At 34.4% G+C, this 4,707-nt stretch overlaps 1 pseudogene; it reads right to left on the reverse strand.

The window, feature by feature from the left end:
• Positions 1-277: 277 nt before the first annotated feature.
• Positions 278-2,700, reverse strand: LOC149533934 (UDP-glycosyltransferase 85A2-like; annotated as a pseudogene).
• Between the last annotated feature and the right edge of the window lie 2,007 nt (positions 2,701-4,707).

A 4,707-nucleotide genomic window follows, 5' to 3' on the forward strand; every position in this document is an offset into this window, starting at 1 on the left:
TATCGCTGTCCATAGAAAAATTGAGTCACTTGGCTTTGGGGAGCCAGTCCAAACTGGTTTTGTAAGGATTGAGATTTCAAAAAACATTCAGCCATGTGTTGGAGAGACCAGGCCAGATCTTTAGTAAAACAACATTGTCTGCATAAATTTAAGAAGATAGCGAAACGGAGGAAAAGCAGGAGGGAGTGGATGGACAGAACAGAGTAAAACAGTAATAACCGACATTACAAGAGCAAACAAATTAATGAAATTAGAACAACGCCTCCACAAAGAACAGTTATTTCTGCAGGATTCCTTGTTTCATGGCCTTCACGAAGTCCTGGAAATTTGCGTAAGAAGATCCTGTTTCAACCTTCACTGCATCTTTTGCTTCTTCCCTCAGTTTCATCACTCTCGCCTTCATCTCTTTATCTTCACACACTCTCTTCACCGCCATCTCGATTTCTCTCGTCTCTGATATTCCATCATCGTTTTTGTTCAAGGCCAGCCCAATCTTCCACACGTTTACCACATAAGCAGAGGTCATAAACTGATCTGCAAAGAAAGGCCAGCAGAGCATGGAAACTCCCATTGTGATGCCCTCCACTACGGAATTCCATCCGCAATGAGTTATGAAACAGGAGATACAAGGATGAGAAAGAACTTGTGCTTGTGCACACCATCCCACCAGACATGCCCGATCTCTGGTGGCTTCCACGAATCCTGGAGGGAGTATCGCGCTTGACCCTTCAGATCGCTTCGAAGAACCCACATAAACGGTTTCTGAGTAGCTTCCAAGCCCAGCGCAAATTCTTCCAACTGTCTCTGGTTCACTAGTGCCAGACTCCCAAAAGACACGTACACCACGCTCTGATGAGACTGCTTGTCCAACCACTCCAAACATTCTGCTTCCCCTCTCCAGAAGTTCGCCGTGATTTCTGATTCCTGGCGGGGAGAAGTTAGAAAGGGACCGATTGAACATATCGGCTATCGATTACAGGGGCTTCAAGATAATAGAAAGAATTGAATAATACCCATTTGAGCTCTCTCACTCTTTCCATGCAACGTTCAATGATGAGGAGCAATCACAATAATGACAATCAAATAATAAATGATACAATTTTAAAAGGAAACTATATGGCAGACTCCTCCTAGCACTTCTTACTCTTGAACTAGGATTTTCTCAATCACTTGATTAAACACACTTCCAATCCCAACTAACAATGGATTCACCTTCACATGTACATTGTTTAATGTCTCCAATCAGCAAATAAACCCTTTGTTTGGGTAGAATCCCTATCTTGTTTGATTCTGCACGTGCTTGGTTAGTAATATATCATACATGTTAGAATAACTCTTTCCATGAGTATCAGGCTTTCATTTTCATGGAAAGATCTTCATTTCCTTAAAAACCTACTGCAGCAAATAAATAATTAAAAGAAATCTACTGGTTCTGCAACAAGTGTAACAGCAAACCTATAATAACATGAAACGTATCAACAAAGTACTTGGAATGATGAAGGAAACCTTATTAATGCACTTGTAGAACCAACCAATGGGTTTGCAATCCTCAATATGGGATTTGAGTTGCAGAATATCTAAGTTTTGATATTGCTGTTCACCAGTTCGTACATACAGTCTTTCAATATTTTTCCTTCCTCTTTTACATCAAAGACTCTTTCCAATTTATAAGACACCATACAATAACTGATTCCAACCAACTATCATCGTTGAGTTGGGTATTTTAAAATTATTACAAACTAAACTTCCCTCTAAACCAACCGTTACCTTTTTTATTTAATGTTTGAACTTGAAAAACCATACAATTGTTTTATTAAACATTAAACTCATTTCTATACCTAAACCTATCTTGAAGACCTAATATTATTTCAGCATCATGATAGGTTTCAATAGTGCCCAATTGATTTGATGACCTTGTTTATACATTCCTTCCTTCTGATTTTTTTTGAGGATCTTCGTGATCTTTATAATCTTCAACTGTAGCTTGAACATTTGAGGTACTCCTGCACCATTCAATGAAGCGGAAGATGAACTCTTGGTGGTATTCATTGAATCCAGCAACCCAAGGAAGGTGTGCAGAGTAGAGAGGCGGCATGGAAGGAAGGTATTTCGCCATAGTAAAGTCCTTGGGGACTCCTGTAAAGTTGTCAAAACAAAAACACTCAATTGTTGGAGAAATCCATGGGCTTTGTTTGATTAAAAGTAATAATGGGGCTTACCATTTGAAGGGACGAGGGAGGAGGAAACGAGAAAGGGTAAATTATAGATGAGAGCATAGAAGGAAATAGGCATCACCCAGAGAGCGGCCATTGGAATTCCGTGGCGTTTAGCCACGTCAAATGCAGTGCCAGCCAAGCAGTCCGTTATCAAACAGATTTGCTCCTCAGGATCCTTCCTTTTCATCTACCCAATCAGTTTGTAGATGAAGGAGACGATGACATTGTCTATCATCTCAAACAAAGTGACAATGTCAGTGCGAGTATCGGTTGGAGGAAGGCCGTCTGGGACGATTACCCAGCGAATAGAAGCATCACCAGAAACAGAATGTTAATCGATGGATTCGTTTGCCTTTTGAATGCGAGAATAGTTGTAATCGGTACTGACGAAACTGATAACAAATCCATGTTGAACCAGATCTTCGGCGAGGAGCATCATAGGTTTCATATGACCTTGGCCGTGGATAGGAACCAAAACAACATGAGGTCTCCACTTCCACCCATGATTTTCCTTTCACCTCGATTTGAAGATGCTTATTTTCCTTCTTCAGTCCAAATATAACGAAAGAGTTATTAGTCGTGAAAGCCAACTGTCCGCCATCGTGAAATCAGCATCACCGTACCATGCGGAGATGGTATTATTATTATTAATCATATAGATGCGTAAGAGTGCCCCACGCCTAGAATCAAAAAATCAGAGCCGTTAGAAAAATAACATTCATTTACCTAATTTCTGTTTGTTTCGATGGATGCCAAACGGAGTCTACTATTACTTTTAGTGTCTCTCGGAATCTATGCTCGTACTGGTTCCCCTTCACATAAAAACAAAATAAAATCTTAAGGATATTTATATTTTTAGTAAGTTGGAATCTCATTTTGGCTTTAAGGGGCTTTTAATGAATGGTTCATAGTTACAATACTTAATGAAGGTTTTAGAAATCAATTTGCAAGTAAAGTGGGTTTGTTCATGGAGGAATTTCTCTAGTGATTTGTGCTCAAGCTAGATTAGTACTTATATGGATAAAATTTTAGAAATTTCTGATGCTTCACATGTAATGGCATCACCTATATCTAATGAGTGTTTAGTGTTTCATTCATTCTCACAATAGATGGATTCATGTGAATCACTACTCATGAAATATGGGTCAATGAGTTTGACCCCAAAAAAATAGACAGTTGAATCTTATAGCAATGTCACGATTTGACTTCCTTCAGAAAATATCTCCTACTTATCAACATATGTATGATTTAAATTCGACAATGTAAATTTAATTCATCAATACAATATATTAATTTATATAAATATGATATTTAATTAGATGCAATTACATCAAAATATATTGCGTTTGTAAATGTCTCCAATTCTATGAACTTGAACAACTAATTTCTTTCACAATATAATTGTTATTCATATAAATCAATAAAAATGCTAAAATTAATTATTAGTTTATCAAATTTAAAATAAATTTTTAAAAATATTCTATTGTATTAATAATATAAAAATGAAAGTCTCTTATGATAAAGCACAAGGTATAGTCTCCCCTCTCCCACATGATATCAAATGTTTCACATGTCACCTTAAAAAGTTTACTTATACAATACCATTAATAAGGATTGTCCGTGAAATATAATTGAATTAGAATGAAATTGCAATATTAAAATATTTTTAATTAATCTAATTAATAATATAAATATAACATAATATAATACAACACAATATTTATAATAAGATTACAAAATTTAAAACTCCATGAAATTTAAATTTAAACTTATATTTTTTAACTATCAATAATTTAGTTATCTAACTACTTTAGAATAAATTTATACTCCAAACTGTAAGATTTTTGTCAATATAAAATAAAACTATGTTATATTAGTTTGTGGATATTAGAAACTTATTCCATTACTAAAAAAATAAAAATTTATAATATATTTATTTTTAAAAATAAAATATTTATCTTTTAAGGTTTTTTAATATAGTTATCCTTAATATTTTTATTATCAATTTGGAAACTTTTCCTTCATTGTGAAACTAAAGTACAATTTCTTTGGGGTGGCATCTAAGTGATATTATGAATTTCTTAAAGAATTTATACACTAAAATATGTAGCCTCACCCTTGGAGAATACAATGCTACACTATGTGCATTTAGTGAGTATAATGCTTTAATTTGTATGTTTAATGACTCATTTGTTTGTTTGCATTTGTGTGTTATGCCTAAAAATGAGTTTAGATTGATTGATCATTAATTACAAAATTATGAACACTCATAGAATATTGGTTTGCATGAAATATTAATTTTCCTATCTATACTTTCCCAAGGAAATTAATGAGTACAATGCTTAAATATTTATTTTCAATATCTCATAATTGTTTCAATTTAGGATTTATAATGTTATGGCTTGCATCATTTCGAAATTTAATTTATTTTAATGTTAGTGGTATTATATGTGTTTTGGTGTGTGTATTTTATGATATTTAGTGTGTGCAT

This window comes from Cupressus sempervirens, chromosome 10 (genome assembly GCF_028749045.1).
Source record: "Cupressus sempervirens isolate cs-2001-9-10 chromosome 10, ASM2874904v1, whole genome shotgun sequence".
Taxonomy (NCBI): domain Eukaryota; kingdom Viridiplantae; phylum Streptophyta; class Pinopsida; order Cupressales; family Cupressaceae; genus Cupressus; species Cupressus sempervirens.